The 17,295-nt window shown below is 40.8% G+C and overlaps 1 protein-coding gene across 2 annotated transcripts in view; it reads right to left on the bottom strand.

Moving 5' to 3' along the window:
• gria1a (glutamate receptor, ionotropic, AMPA 1a) overlaps window positions 1-17,295 on the bottom strand; it is a 75,142-nt gene that overhangs the window by 13,720 nt on the left and 44,127 nt on the right. The window lies entirely within an intron of this gene.

Raw genomic sequence — 17,295 nt, 5'->3', positions numbered from 1 at the left:
TTCTGTTCATATTCATGACCTTCACTACTGCCCTTTGGTTGTTGCTGATTCCATTAACAGTTATTTTTTCTTACACGTTTCAACATGTTTCTTCTGCTCATCATGGCTGTTGTTTTCCTTCATCTACCCATTTGAAGTCTGTTACTTATTCCACAAGGGGTGAATCACTTCTTCAAGGCATTACAAACAGTTTTCACCAGCCAGGGCCAATGCCTGCAGTATGGCATTACAAACAGTTTTCCCTAGCCAGGGCCAATGCCTGTGGTATGGCCTTATTTCATTTTCCAACCTCTCTCTTTCACATTTGCTGGTTTTTCATTCGTAGACTGCTCTTTGCTTTTCATGTGGCTAAAACCTTCAACCAGTATAAATTTAGTCGTCAAGGACAAAATACAACAGAACCTCCTGAGTCAAATCCCTGCATTTCCTTGCAGTACATCTTTCTATAAGCAAGCATTTTGAACAGCAACGCTTGAAAACGTGTTGTATCTATCAAGTGCAATGGCACAGAGCTGGCGCAATGAAAATGACACATATCTGAACTAAAGGGAGGATTCATGATTGCACCTTTGTGTCAGGGCAAAATGAGTATGCACATGAAGTTGGAAAAGAGTGAGAGAGTAAAATGTGATCATTTCAGATGCTTTTTTGATGAGGACTAGATGATGAAAGTGCAGCCAGTGGAGACATAAAGTTTAAGGCGAGGCTTTGAAAAATGTAAATGTGGAGAATATGGAGCCGTCTGCACAGTGTGTCTAAATATACGTATGTGGAATGTCCATCTTAGCTTCCGAGACTTCAATGTGGGGGAGAAACAATCGCAATTTTTTCCTGTCACTTCTTTCCAAAAAAAAGTCTCTAGTACTTCTGCTTCCAATTTGCATGTGATTATAAAACAAATTACTGTTATAAAAACTAACATGCAAAATGCCAAATAAAACATTTGAATAATAACAATGTTTAAAGCAGTGATTAATTGGGTGTGCCTTAAGGAAATGATTAGTTTTAACTTGAATAGTCTGGAAAACGTTGTTTAAAATCTATGCAACTATACATGCTTTATATTACCAGTACTAGTAAAATTGCCATATTGAGATATGAAGGTTCACTGTTTTTGGGGCAAAATTATGTATCAAATGTACTAAAACATGTTGACTGAGCCTGGCATGTCAGGCTCAACACTGCTGGGGTGTCGCATCAAATGCATTTTTTGAGGCGGGGCAAACTTGAACAAACTGTCAAAGGAACCAATCAGCAGAGTGGATGTAACATAAAAGAAAAAAAAAATCCACGTCGACGTTTGAAAAAAAATGCTTCCACTTCCGTCAGTTGTTGAGGTTTAATTATCTGTTATTGCAGAATGATGTGAACAAATTATTGTTTCTCGCGTGCCATTTTGAATGAGGATGGACTCTCGCCACCAAAGAGTGACGTTGCGCACTTCACTGAAAATACCCGACTTTGATTGGGTGGTTCGTTTTGAACTGAAGCCGAGGCAGCCGCAGTGAATGGGGTGGTTTCCAGAATCACTTATTTAGTGGGTGTGGCTTGCCAGGGTAATCGCTGCTTGGTATCGGTGACCACTCACGATTTGAATATTGGTCTGACAAACAAACTGGTAAACATCCCTTGTATAAATGAATATCTTTCTGACAGTGCCAAACTAAATTGAATGCTCTTTAAAAAGGCCACATCCTACAACACTAATCTCATTAGCTTGCCCTAAATTGTTGCCAATTAATGTATGCTATAGGAATACCAATTTCCACAAACGCACACTATCATATGGTAAATATAAAGGTAGTATATCCTATGAACCGGCAGAGTCTGGGGAACTGCTAAAATTCTGCTGATTAAAGCACAGAATATGATTATCACTTTTGGGGAATGCAAAAACAAGTGGGAGAACAGATCCAACGAGGGGGTGGCTTGCTTGAGAGACAGACAGGAAAACAGACAGTCTGAGGAAGAAATGACAGAGATTAAAAGTAAACTCCTGCTGCTGCTGGGCTCTGGAGATGCCAGTAAACAGCTGTCTAATCCTTTTGCTTCAATTGCCCTTTTTCTATCCTGTTCGTTCCGATGTTCATCCCTGCATCCACTCACAATTTCCTCTGTGCCCACCTTTCCTTATTTGCTCATGTGCCGGAGTGCTGACAGGGCTTTGTTGTGGTCCACACCTTGGCACAGACACTGAGGCATTCAAGTGTGCACACACTTGGTCCCAGTTGGAGTGTGCTTGCAAGTAAGTCACTGCGAGAGAACAACCAGGTCACTATTTCCATTCTGTGTGTGTGCGTGTGACAGCAGTCCTCCATGCTCAAAGAGAAGAGCACCTGGCACACCCAGACCTGTTTGTTCCTTTTTGTTTCCTCCCAAGCCCATTCCATGGAGCCTCTCTTGCTCTCATCAAATATTAGTGCAGCAGCGCCCTAAGAGCCTTGGTAAAATTAAGCTGTCTCATTACTGTAAGGGAACACCTCCAAGTAGGACTGTAATTTCTTAGCCTCGTAACAGCTATGATTAATCAATTATTCGTTACGCCTCTTTCTTTTTTTCCTCTTTTGAATTTAATTTAATGTAAAAAACAAATGGTAATGGAGGAAGAGCTTGGGCACTGTTTATGGGAACACAGCCGTGGATGACAAAGGCTGGAATGATTAATTGATAACTCATTTGGAAAAGTAGTGAATTAGGAATGTTAACAGAAATTTAAAAAAAAGTATGAGGGGAGCATTCTGGCCTCCAGCTGCCAGTACGATTCGTGTCATACCAAATTGGTTCACCCATTATCATCTACATGGATTATGTAGCTTCATCCTTTCCCCATGCCATAGAAAGTCCTCATTTGTACAATACCCAGTGAAATGCAAATACGATAGGTGGTCGCCTTGAAGTCCAGCACTATGGGAATACTTTCTTCAACAACAAAAGCCCTGCAGGTGCAATGTATGTATGTCAGAGAGGTTCCAGGAGCGGTGTGACAAAAGATGCATTTGAGACCAAAACTCGAACCATCAGTCAGTGTGGGCCGGACGATCAACCAGAATATCTACAAATAGATCCTGTGACGTTTGCTGCATTTAGTGTGTGAGAGTTGTGGCAGAACAACTCATGGCTGCTTCACCATGACAACCGACTTGCGCAGTAACCTGAGTATGTGACAGTTCCTCATAGAGTCAAACATCACCATGGTAGAGCAACCTCCCAACTCGTTCTGTGTTTTGTTTTCTTTCTCAGGCTGAAGAAGGTCAAGGGACCCATTTTGAAGAAGACATCAAGATGACAGTGATGTTGGAGCTACGCAGGATCCCAGACGAAAAAAAAAACCCTTCCTGGTGTGCATGAAGGTGTGGTAGAGAAGGCTGGGAAAATGCATTAGACTACAAGGGGATCACTTTTAAAGAAAAGTAATTGGATTCATTAATAATTGGCAATTGTAGTTTGGATTTTCAGACATACTTTGGATACGTGTTTGTCATAGTGTTCGTGTTCCACTGCTGCAAGAAGAGATTCCGCAATTGCCCCGGCCAGCCTTTTCCATCAGATATATGGTAATAAGCAGTGACTAATAACTTATGGAAGAGCATAGAAATCAGTCATATTACAAACATATTAGGAAGTAAAGAGTTTTAAATTAGAACAGAACAATATTAAGTCATAGTGTGATTTAAACGCAATTGTGTTCTTTTGCTGTGGTCCAAAATATCATCAGACGTAGCCACGGCGTAGTGGTTTGTGCCACACAATGCTTATAGTGCTTAATGAAGTGACGTTAAAGTTGCACTTAATGAAGTTTTTCTCTCTTTTTGTTTCTCTGAGGAATGTAAGACCAATAAACAAGCTGTTGTAGTAGAGGCAAAGTACACAAATGATTGGAGACAGTAATGAAATTAAGTAAGAGTTAAGAGAGCAGGCTATTTTGCTTGTCTGCTCGCATTTCTAGAATTATTGTATCCCAACTAAAGCAGAGCTTTTATTTTCAAGACCACACTAATCAACAAACTTGAGCTGATACGAGAAATAATGATTTCATAAATATCCCCCCCTCTTACCATCCTAAGGTCAATATTAGCATGCTACTGCTTAGAAAAACAGTATGAAAATATTGCTGCCAGCATGCTGCAGCTGCACCGAAAGATGGTAATAGCATTTGTTTTCTTCAGTTGTATGCATGAAACATGACAGATATGGGCTGTGCATGTATGCTGTACAACTTTTTGTCATCAGGGCTGCTGTCTTTGACTCCCAGTGAGAGAGAGAGCCAAAACAACAAAATATCAAAATCATAGAAACACATTATGAAATTCACTCACTATATGAAATAATCAAGAAATTAGAAATGTAGCTGAACCATTGCATTTTCATACACTGGGAGAAAAGCTCGTACTGCTCTTCGAAGAACATCTTACTGTTGCCATGGTAGCCCACACTGCACTCTAAACTGCACAGCTGAGCTGAGAGAGTCTTTAGTGATCTAATTTTTCTGCCTCGCTCTCTGCAAGTCCAATAAGAGCAAGCATTCCCGCCTGTCCGACGGAATTGCCATTACGGTGGGAAAACTTCCATTAGGTCCTCTTCTTAAATCAGTGGCTAACAGATGCATGATTGACTGATAAGCCATTAACATGGCACCACAGTTGATTGCAGCAAAGCCCAGTGCTGCCTTAAACAAGAATGTGAATGTGTTTTAAATGCAGATTAGATATAGTATCCATCTCAAAAGGGACACCATGTTTGTGAAATCCCGTTGGGGTTTGTATACCTGGTTTATGTGCCGGACTGGTTTCTGAGCGAGCGTGCATGTTTGATCACAAGTTGTGTGCATGAGTTTTTTTTTTTTTTTAGATAAATAAAACACAAGTGACGCTGAGAACCAAAATGAACTCTTTGTATGAATAAATCATTCCTCCCCAGTTCGCTGTGACAGCAACTCATAAATGCCACTATTATGCAACTCGGTGAAATGTAACTCGATCTCAAATGTTAATTATAATGATACTAAAAACGATAACAGTTGTGCAGACTGAGATAATCAATTCACTTGAATGAAAATATCATTTGTGCTTCTCTATTTACTGCCAGGCAGTAACCATAACTCAGTGTTGTCTCATATAACTGTAACATTTTGGTGGGTTAGTAACTTAAAATAAATCAGCAGCAGGTGAAATATGAAAAAACAATATTGAATATTGTAAAAAATCTCAATCTGGGTACTAATACATGAAGCAAGATTGTTAGAGAGAAGTAAGAGAGTTAAAAGCTACCCGTTAATGGTGAAACAACCATTCAACACTTATCTTTTATTACAACTGTGATTGTTTCTTCATATATGAAGAGAAACAAAAGTCATGGAAAAGATGGCCATGATAAAACATGATTGTAAGTTGTGTATATGCAGTTCAATGAGGCAAAAGTGCATTACAATAGATTCTGTAATTGTGAAATAAATATAAATAAAAATATTTAAAAAAACAAAACAAAAAACAATAGCCAGTCACTCATTTGTTAAAAAACAAGCACAAACACTGTGGAAGGATGGGCGGTGGGGGGTGGGGGGGCGGTGGTTGGTGACACGGAAGAGGGGTTTGGAAGTCATTTCATGACTTAAACTTTCCATAATTAAGTGTGGATGTGTTGCTTCACAGGTAAACACACATCTGAATGTTTGCATTCATTTTGTCAATGTAGAAGGAGTGTTCGTAAAACAACAACAAAAAAAACGTGATTGTGTTATTTTCAAATGAGCCTTACGAGAGATTCGCTATTGTAGCTCTGAGATCATTCAGCTCAAAGTCCCATTCAAACATTCTGTTTTGTTTTTATACTGCCAATGGATGAAACGCATCTGATTTTTATGGCATAATAAACCTTTCACAAAGCATGTGTTATGTATAACATCTGCCCATCGAGCAGTCTAGTAGTTAAATAACAAGTAGAGCTTTACCTGAATAAAACACTGTAAAACCTAGGGATGGGAAAGTAATAAAAAAAAAGGAGCTTAACATCAGGGGATGGTTTGAGAACAATTGTCAATTTTTGTCTATGTGAAGCCCTTTGAGTCTGCTTGTGATTTAAGGCTATACAAATAAACTTGACTTGACTTGACTTGAAAGTGAAGCTTTAAGATGATTCGTGAACCAGTTGTTGTATTCATTGAGCCCTCTAGATGGCACTTGGTTCACCGCAGGGGTGAAAGCACACTGACTTGCTATTTTCTAAACCCTTTTCTTTCAACTAACAGTGCTATTGAGAGGAGTAAAAAAATACAACTGGTTCGTGAAGCAAATGTTTCCCGATCATTAGAAACCCTCTGTTCATTTAAAACATCTAACAAATAAGTTGTTTGATACACACACACGCGCACACACGTGCACACACGCACACGCACACACACACACACACGCACACATTTGTCATAGAAATGTTTATCCCCAAACAATCAAACAAACAATCTCACTGAGTTGCACAGCCCAACTGAGCACAGATTTCACCGACATACTAAAATGGGCCAAATCTTCACACGGCTTCTACTGTTACGCAGTCTACTGTTATTGACTTTTTTTTTAAGCTTGCTGTAGCCCCAGGTGTTGACAATTCAAGGCCTTGATTGAAGTGTGATGGTGTGGAGCAGCAACTCTATCACTGGAAAAACAAGGCTTGTCATCATTAAAGGCAATCTGAATGCAGAGTGATAAGGAAATCAAATTCTTGGCACAATTGGACATCAGGGACAGTGCCTCTGGATTGGCATACCGGGGCGGTGGTCCCACTTTTAAAGAAGGGGGACTGGAGGGTGTGTTCCAACTCCAGAGGAATCACACTCCTTAGCCTCTCTGATAGGGTGCTGGAGAGGAATATCCATTTGGAGGTATAATTTCAGATTCAGGAGGAGCAATGTAATTTTCGTCTCGGCCGTGGAACAGTAGACCAGCTCTACAGCCTCGGCAGGGTCCCCGAGGGTGAATGGGAGTTCACCCAACCAGTCTACATTTGTTCTGTGGAAGGCGTATGACCGTGTGCCTTGGTGAGTTCTGTGTGGGGGTGCTTCGGGAGTACGTGGTACCAAACATTTTGATAAGAGAAGTTTGAGCCTTATACAAGTGATGTCAGAATTCGGTCTGCATTTTCTGCAGTAATTCAGATTTGTTTCAGGAGAGGGTTGGACTATGCCAATGCTGGCCTTTGTAACCAATTAGGTTCATAACCTTTATGGACATATCTTGAGGGGTTCGGTTTGGTGGCCTCTGTATTTCATTAAAAAAAAAGATTAAAGTCCCAATGATCGTCACACACACATCTGGGTGTGGTGAAATTAGTCCTCTGCATTTAACCCAGGGGTGGACAAACTACGGCCCGCGGGCCACATCCGGCCCACGGCACCGTTTAATCCGGCCCGCCAACCCTGAACAAATTGTATTATTAAACTTTTTTTTTGGGTCATTTTGCCTGCAATGACTGCGTTTCCCCAGTACATGGCGAAGCGCTCGCCTGCGCATTTACTACCGGAAGCTCGGTGCACACTCACAAGTGCGTGTACGTACTCAGTAGTACGGACATGGCGCACTCTCGCTCTATTCGTATCAGTCCCGAATTTAGAGCGTGGGCTTTGACGACAGCATTCTTGTAATTCGCGCGCTGAGCTTTCAGATGCAGTTTTGCGCTAAAGCCACCCACAAACCTTCCCCTGGAATCCTTCCATTAAAATGAGTCGCCCAAGGAAAAGCAAGGTGGACACAGTGCAGAGCGTTTAAAAGAGAGTGGCCAATTTGGCTCGACCTACGCGACGTGACGTTCAGCCACATGAACGTCAACATCATCCCGTCACAGATCGAGGTAAACGGACCAACACCTCGGATCTCTCCTAAGAATTGCCACAACAAATTTTACTCCAGACTATGACGCTCTAGCAAAAAAGGGAGACCAACAACACTGTTCCCACTGAAAATGAACGGGAGGCTCTCAAGTTTATTGTAAAAAAATGCATTTTGAATATGATTTGTACACATAGCAGGGATTGAAACTAGCGACCATTCTCATTTTCAAACAATGCAGGATGCTCAAGGACATTGATGCACCTCCTGTTTGTGACTACCGTTTTTTTCCGTGTATAGTGCGCAAAATTTAACTAATTTATTGTCCTAAAATCTGGGGTGCGCATTATACATGGGTACAAAAAATTTTTTAATTTTTTTTTTTTTTTTTTTTTTTTTTTTTAAGTCCCAATGATCGTCACACACGTAGGGATGCAATGGGTCCCATTTTCATAGTCTTTGGTATGGTCTTAACTAGGCTGGATGTAATTTTTTTTGTTGGCGTTGATTTCTCCGACTGCCCGTAAACGCACCACCGCGCTCCGTGCGCGCACGGGACAGCAAACGAGCAGTTGATCAAGCAAGCGTCTGATACGAGAGCATTGCGGTCGCATGGAGCGTGTTTGAAGTGAACAGCAGAGAAGAAAGGCAAAGTGTTGTGAAATAAAATGCACAGAACGGATGCGCAAGACACGTCAGCTATATAAAGAGCGAGAGTTGTTTTCTTCCTATTAGTTTCAATTCACAGTTTAATTAGCAGTTTCAATCAGCAAATAACAAAATGCGTATTACAGGTAATATTTTATTTCACAACACTTTGCCTTGTTCCTTTGGTCTCTGCTGTTCATCCTAAAACACAAAGGCGCTCTTTAAGCAATGCGCCAGTGAGCGCCCGGCGCGCTGCGGTTGCGCGACCGCACCAAATTAAGCTCCCTGCGCAGTGCGCACTGAGGTCCACTTAAATTTTAGAAAGTACATCAGGACTTTAAAAATATCTTCTAAATTTCAGCGACGGCTCTGTCACAATAATCAACCAGCGCGGTGCAGTTGGGCGGTCGGCGGCGCGCTACGGTTGAGCGTTCTCTCGCGCGCTCTCTCTCTTGCTCTCTCTCGCTCTCGCACACACGCAAACGGGATATCATACGGAGGCCGCCATTACAGATGCGCAGAACGGATGCGCAAGACACGTCAGCTATATAAAGAGCGAGAGTTCAGTTCTCTACCTAAATCCGTATTACAGGTAATATTTTATTTCACAACACTTTGCCTTGTTCCTTTCTTCTCTGCTGTTCACTTCAAACACGCTCCATGCGACCGCAATGCTCTCGTATCAGACGCTTGCTCGATCACCTGCTCGTTTGCTGTCCCGTGCGCGCACGGAGCGCGGTGGTGCGTTTACGGGCAGTCGGAGAAATCAACGCCAACAAAAAAAATTACATCCAGCCTAGTTAAGACCATACCAAAGACTATAAATATGGGACCCATTGCCTCCCTGCGTGTGTGACGATCATTGGGACTTAAAAAAAAAAAAAAAAAAAAAATTAAAATTTTTTTTAAAAAAAATTCATAAAAATTGGGTGCGTATTATACATGGGTACAAGCTTTTTTCCAGCATCAGCATGCCATTTTTAGGGGTGCGTACTATACATGGGGGCGCACTATACACGGAAAAAAACGGTAATCTTAACCTGTAAAGTTCTTAAGGCTTACTTTAAGGAAGTTTTTCCCGTTTCCTCACCTCTGTTACCAGGTGTTTGCGAGTTAAAATTCTGCTCTGATTTTCAGATACCCCTCACCGTGTTGCTGTTTTGATTACTTTATTTGGATGTATGCTCTCACCGATTCTTCAAGATGATATATTTGGTCAGAATGTTTGCCGTTTGATGTGATCTCATAAGATAAACATCTTTCATTAATCTGACCTGCAGGCACTGAAGTGATGAAGACTGTTATTCATAATAACAGTGTCGTATTTTGTGAGAATCACTGATAGCAGTTTTTTAGTGAATTATTATTATTATTATTTTAATGCTGTTAATAAATGCATTTGTTTTCAAAAAACTTGTTTGGAATATCCATGCTTTACTACCTACTAAAGGCCAAAATCTTTTATGCAATGACTTTTACAGGTCGCTTATATGACTTCACACAAAGCCTACGTCCATCTGCTCCTGGTTCGGCCCTCCGGTCCAAATTTAGAACCCAGTTCGGCCCGCGAGTCAAAAGGTTTGCCCACCCCTGATTTAACCCATCCCCGTGTGATTTTAATCCATCGCCTGGGGGAGAGTGGAGCAGTGAGCAGCAACGGTGCCGCGCTCGGGAATTATTTGGTGATCTAACCCCCCAATTCCAACCCTTAATGCTGAGTGCCAAGCAGGGAGGCAATAGGTCCCATTTTTATAGTCTTTGGTATGACCCGGCCGGGGTTTGAACCCACAACCTTCCAGTCTCAGGGTGGACACTCTACCACTAGGCCACTGAGCTGGTTTATCTTTGCTTGTTGCAGATGGTGGTTGGCTTTGTCAAGCTGTGATCTCCAACTCACAGAAGCGGTTCGTCGCCGAGTGTAAAGAGGTTGGGGAGAAATTCAGCACCTCCAAATCTGAGACCTGGTTTTCAGTCAAAGAAAGGTGGATGAGCAAGTATTTTGAGGTCTTGTTCATGAGTGAACATGGAGGTGGGCAATCAGTGCAGCATCTGTTGTGGCTCTGCCGTGCTGAAGAAGGAGCTGAGTCAAAAGGCAAAGCTCTTTACCTGTCGATCTAGATTGCTACCCTCACCAGCTGTGGGTCAAGATCACGGATACAAGTGGTGGAAATGAGTTTGTGTCCGGGTTCTCCCTTAGAAATAGGGTGAGAGGCTCGGTCATCCGCATGGGACTCAAGAGTCAAGCCACCGTTCCTCCATGTTGAGAGGAGCCAGATGAGGAGGTTTGAGCATCTGATTATGATGTCCATGGATGCCTCCCTGGTGACATGTTTCAGGCATGTTCCACAGGCAGGATCCACTGATATCTGGCCTGGGAATGTTTTGGGATCCCTCTAGAAGAAGTTGAAGAAGTGGCTGAGGAGAGGGAACTTCCCTGCTGAAGCTGCTGCCTCCGCGACCTAAACCTGAATAAGTGCTAGTTGGATGGATGGATGGATGTTTCTGCATGATGGACAATTAACTCGCTTGTAGTTAGTAGTGATGTTTAACTACAATACCTGTTATTCCAAGGTGTTTTAAACTAACATGAAAAAACTAAAATATGATTAAAAACACACTGGCAATAAAAAAGATTATGGTGTACATATAACATATGTAGTCGAATATTATTATTGAAAAATTTGGACTTGACTATGGCTGGAGTCACCCTTTCTAATTAAGCTGAGCTGATTTCAGTGCATCCTTGAAGGCAATAGTATTGCTCATTATTTTTCTACAAAAGTTCAAAATTCTGGGTTCAAGTTACAATTTACTGCAAGAATATGAATGAAGAAACTGACAATGGTGAATTTTACCCTCCTTGTGGTGGTAGGAGGGTTCCAAGAGATGACAGCAAAAATAACTCATGGATCACATATGCCATCCTCCCAGGTTACTAGTGATACATCCGTTACCGCCACGCAAGAGTGTGAGTGACAGAGCTCATTAGTGGGGGGAGGTTTGCAGGACAAACATGCATGATCCCACACACAATTGTGCACGCTAGTGCCTTCTGGGAGAATATGCTGAATGAAAGTGAGAACAGTTGTAATGACTAGAGTTGTGAAAATGGAATTATATTTGCTTATCAAATTCATTAGTGATTGAGTAATCATTTAGTCTAATGAACTTAAAAATGTCCAAGCCCTCCGATTTCAGCCTCTCAACAGTATTTAATCTCTGAATTCTGTAGTCCTTCGCAAAAGCAGATTTATTATTTTTTCTGTTGAATCAAATAACCAAAATAAGATCTGTGCAAACATTTGTTATTAATTGGGAAAATAATGACTGGGGATCGAATACAACATCCATCCATTTTCTGAAATGCTTAGTCCCCATGGGGGTTGCGGGCGTGCTGGAGCCTATCCCAGCCGTCATCGGGCAGTAGGCGGAGAACACCCTGACCGGTTGCCAGCCAATCGCAGGGCACACAGAGACAAACAACTATTTGCACTCGCACTCACACCTAGGGACAATTTGGAGTCTTCAATCAGCCTCCCAAGCATGTTTTTGGGATGTGAGAGGAAACCGGAGTGCCCAGAGAAAACCCACGCGGGCCTGGGGAGAACATGCAAACTCCGGGATGGCACCGGTGACCTTGCATTTTATGTTGGATACATCACACACAATGTATGCTAACTGTATATTACAACATCTACTTATGTGTTAACGTTGGAATGTCTTTAATGGGACCAGGGTAACGTAAACACACAGGCCAAAAGAGGCAAAGAGGGTAATCGTCTGTGTGGAGGCGGGCTTTTCAGCCGAGCCTCACTTTGTTGACATAGCAAAATACATATCCCCACATGACAATAATAAAGTCATTCTCTAGGCAAACAGAGGTGAGCAGGTTAACAAGAAAATGATTCAGCTATGAGGGGCAGATGAAAGTCTACTTGAGTCATTAAAAAAAAAAAGCACAACTGGTGGAAGAACAGAAAAATAGATGGCTGGAGAGACAGACAGAAAAATGGACATGAATGGATGGATGATAGATGGATGAGGGATGGATGGAGGGATGGCTGATCGGTGGAGGTGTGTGTTTGTGAAGGGCATTAAGCCATCTGCAGAGATAAACAGAAGGAGGACCCAACAGCGTGGACTGCGGCCTATGGGAAGCCTGAGTGACAGTGCTGACATTTAGAAAGAGCACAGTAGACTGAGAATAAATAGCAGGAGCAGCAGAGTGTCTAATAAACAAACATGCACACAAACCACACACATTCGTGTACCACGTTAGTGTTTGACTAAGTAACACCGAATGCCTACAAGCATGTGTAAGTACACTCATCATACAGTATAACAACACACACACATATCAAGGGAATTAAGGAACGCAATCTCCAAGTAATCTAAAACAGAGACGATGTCCAATACTGTTTATTGGCCTTCAGTCTCTGATTATATGTAACAATGAAGAGCTTTCTCTGAGCTCAATGCACCTAAAGAACATTCTGTCCTTGCCCATTAGAGCTAAAGGATCAGTGATTTGCGAGCACCTACATCCGACATTAAATGTGTTCATTTTTTAGGCTGTGCGAGACATAACACACAATAAAAAGTATAGGGACGGAAAGAACTGACTCAGATTATGTCAAATTTAAAGGTATTCCTCTTTTGCTATTATCCTTTTGTATTTGTCTGATGGAAATATTAGTGTTCCAACACTGCACCTACTTCAATTACGTACATACAACATCAGATATAAAAAGTGTACACACTCCTGTTCAAATGCTAGTCTTTTTCACATAAAAAAGAGACCAAGTAGCTTTTTTTCCCTACCAACAAAAACTAACAAACGTCACTAGTAATTGAACAGGTTCCAGGAATATACAAAGTTGAAGGACTTATGAACAATTGAAATGGCAGTCAGTGTTTGCACAAAATATGCCCGTTGTGAAAATAAAAAAATAAAAAAATAAAAAAATAAATAAATAAATAAATAAATAAAAAAATAAATAAATAAATAAATAAATAAATAAATAAATAAATAAATAAATAAATAAATAAATAAATAAATAAATAAACAAACAAACGAAAGACAAGTCGAACTTCTTTGGGATTTATCGGAGACAATTTAATGCTAGCAGGTGTGTGTTGACTAATCTAATATGAGTTTGAAAATTAATGGCTAATTCTTCACACAGCCTCATGGCAGTATTGAGTGGGCAGACTTGTGCAACCGGATTATTTGAGTTGTTTATTTTTACTGCCCCTCTTCACCTGATCCACACACAAAAATCAATTGAGTTGTAGAGGTTATAAGTCACATAAATGGTGGAAAAGGCTTTGAAATGATTTATCTTGGTCTTATTCTCATAACACAAACCCTGGCATTTGGCCTGGGGTATTCAGACTTTTTATATCCTCTGTAGATTTTGTCACTTTGAAGCATATGGTCATTTAAACTGCAACTGGAAAGTGAGCTCCTTTCCTGGTTGTCTACTTTACTGAGATCAGTGTAGAGATAAACCTAGATATTCAACTAGATATACCAATATTATTATCATCATAATATTATAATATTTTTATATAATATTATATAATATATATACACCATATTTTCTGGACTATCGCAGATTTTTTCATAGTTTGCCTGGGGGTGCGATTTACACTCAGGAGCAACTTGTATATGAAATTATTAACACATTATTAGTTGATCATTAACATATTACTTACTTACTAGTATATCACTTCACATGTTAATTTCACACTAAGCCGCATAAGGGCGCTCTAGGCCTGTGGAATAATTGGAACTGCAACTGACGAGTCCGACGTCAGCGCCGCATCTACTTCCGGAGTCAGCGGAGTTGTTTGAAAATGACACAGTGGATGAAGATTTCGATGGATTAAACGATTTGGATTGACACGGATGGTTCGATAAACTTGTTATTTATGTTATAGTTATTTAATTTATATTTAGTTTATATATACCGCATTTTTCGGACTATAAATCGTGTTTTTTTCATAGTTCGGGTGGGGGGGGGGGCGACTTATACTGAGGAGCGAATTATATGTGAATTTTTTCATACATTTTCAAAAATTTAAAAAGAAATAACGACGAGGCTGACGTCAGGGCGCACACGCAGCGTTGTTGACAAAAGTCGAGGAATTTGATTGACGGATTCAATGATTTGGACTGACACAGATGGTTTGATAATATTATTGCTTATATAATAGTTATTTGATATATAATTTATCTATCGTTATATGGGCCTGTGGAATATTTTGAAGTGCAAGCGCCGTCAGCGGCGCGCACCCATTGTTGACATAAAGGACGATCGATGGATTTAATGAATTGGAGTGACACAGATGGTTTTATAAACGTGTTATTTATGTAATAGTTTTTTAATAACTCTGAATGTTACGTCAGGCCCGTTCTCAGCTCTTTGTTTGTGTTTATGTCACGTTAGCATACCTATCGTTTAGCCTGTTGTTGCTCGTTCATGTCTGTTCTTGGTGTTGGATTTTGTTTGTTTAGTTATATAGGACTGTGAAATAATTGGAACCACAACTGACGACGAGTCTGACGTCAGCGTCGCATTTACTTCCGGAGTCAGCGGAGTTGTTTATAAGTGACACATAGGACGAAGATTTCGATGGATTTAATGATTTGGACTGACAGATGGTTCGATAAACTTATTTATGTTATGGTTATTTGAATAACTCTTAATATGTTACGTCTCAGTTCCTCTTTTATGTGTTTATGTCACAGTAGCATACCGTACCGTTCAGCCTGTTGCCTATTAATGTTTGTTCTTGGTGTTGGATTTTGTCAAATAAATTTCCCCCAAAAATGCGATTTATGCTCAGGTGCGAGTTATATATGTTTTTTCCCCTTTATTGTGTATTTTATGGCTGGTGCGACTTATGCTCCAGAAAATACGGTAATATTATCATAATATTAGACAACAATGGGTTTGAACCCAAGCTACCACAACCAAAATACTTTTTCAACCCCCCCCCTAAAAAAATAGTCCTAAATAAGGGAAAAATCCATGAAATTGTAGCCTCACTATGGTGAAAAGCTGACAAGTAACATTAAAGACAAAATCTTGAAACATTTGACTAGATCTTACTGAGAATGCTCCTGTGAAAATAAACTAACACTTCCCTATTATGCACTTGTGTGTGGTGTTGAGGAAGGGCTTTGAGGAATGAATATTCAAGTTTGTATAAATACAGACAAAACCAAAACAATAAGATTTTAAATCTTACAAGAGGGCTCATCATGCTTTAAGGGGCTCCATTTACGCTCACCCCTGTGTGTGAATGAGAGCCATGCTAACTAAAGTAACTGGGTCACCCAAATGTTTAAGGGGAAGGCAATTCCCTCAGGCCAATACTAAGCGAGGTGAAACATTCACTGTGTTGATATTCTAGCACACATGGCAGTATGCGGCTACCCTGCTATATTGGACACGACTGCACCTGCTCAATACCGATGAATGAATGTCATACTTGTTGCTAAACAATGCTTCATCAATGACGCACACTTTCCAAAAGCGTAAGCTTTTGTCAGAAACAATCAGACACATGTTTGTGTGCATGTACCGTTTTTTTCCGTGTATAGTGCGCAAAATTTAACTAATTTATTGTCCTAAAATCTGGGGTGCGCATTATACATGGGTACAAAAAAAAAAAAAAAAAAAAATTAATTTTTTTTTTTTTTTTTTTTTTTTTTTTTTAAGTCCCAATGATCGTCACACACGCAGGGAGGCAATGGGTCCCATTTTTATAGTCTTTGGTATGGTCTTAACTAGGCTGGATGTAATTTTTTTTGTTGGCGTTGATTTCTCCGACTGCCCGTAAACGCACCACCGCGCTTCGTGCGCGCACGGGATAGCAAACGAGCAGGTGATCGAGCAAGCGTCTGATACGAGAGCATTGCGGTCGCATGGAGCGTGTTTGAAGTGAACAGCAGAGAAGAAAGGCAAAGTGTTGTGAAATAAAATGCACAGAACGGATGCGCAAGACACGTCAGCTATATAAAGAACGAGAGTTGTTTTCTTCCTATTAGTTTCAATTCACAGTTTAATTAGCAGTTTCAATCAGCAAATAACAAAATGCGTATTACAGGTAATATTTTATTTCACAACACTTTGCCTTGTTCCTTTGGTCTCTGCTGTTCATCCTAAAACACAAAGGCGCTCTTTAAGCAATGCGACAGTGAGCGCCCGGCGCGCTGCGGTTGCGCGACCGCACCAAATTAAGCTCCCTGCGCAGTGCGCACTGAGGTCCACTTAAATTTTAGAAAGTACATCAGGACTTTAAAAATATCTTCTAAATTTCAGCGACGGCTCTGTCACAATAATCGACCAGCCCGGTGCAGTTGGGCGGTCGGCGGCGCGCTACGGTTGAGCGTTCTCTCGCGCGCTCTCTCTCTCGCTCTCTCTCGCTCTCGCACACACGCAAACCGGATATCATACGGAGGCCGCCATTACAGATGCGCAGAACGGATGAGCAAGACACGTCAGCTATATAAAGAGCGAGAGTTCAGTTCTCTACCTAAATCCGTATTACAGGTAATATTTTATTTCACAACACTTTGCCTTGTTCCTTTCTTCTCTGCTGTTCACTTCAAACACGCTCCATGCGCACGGAGCGCGGTGGTGCGTTTACGGGCAGTTGGAGAAATCAACGCCAACAAAAAAAATTACATCCAGCCTAGTTAAGACCATACCAAAGACTATAAAAATGGGACCCATTGCCTCCCTGCGTGTGTGACGATCATTGGGACTTAAAAAAAAAAAAAAAAAAAAAAAAATTTTTTTTTTTAAAAAAATTCATAAAA

The sequence above is a fragment of the Syngnathus typhle genome, linkage group LG1 (assembly GCF_033458585.1).
Source record: "Syngnathus typhle isolate RoL2023-S1 ecotype Sweden linkage group LG1, RoL_Styp_1.0, whole genome shotgun sequence".
Classification (NCBI taxonomy): Eukaryota; Metazoa; Chordata; class Actinopteri; order Syngnathiformes; family Syngnathidae; genus Syngnathus; species Syngnathus typhle.
This window is presented reverse-complemented; position numbering and strand designations above follow the sequence as displayed.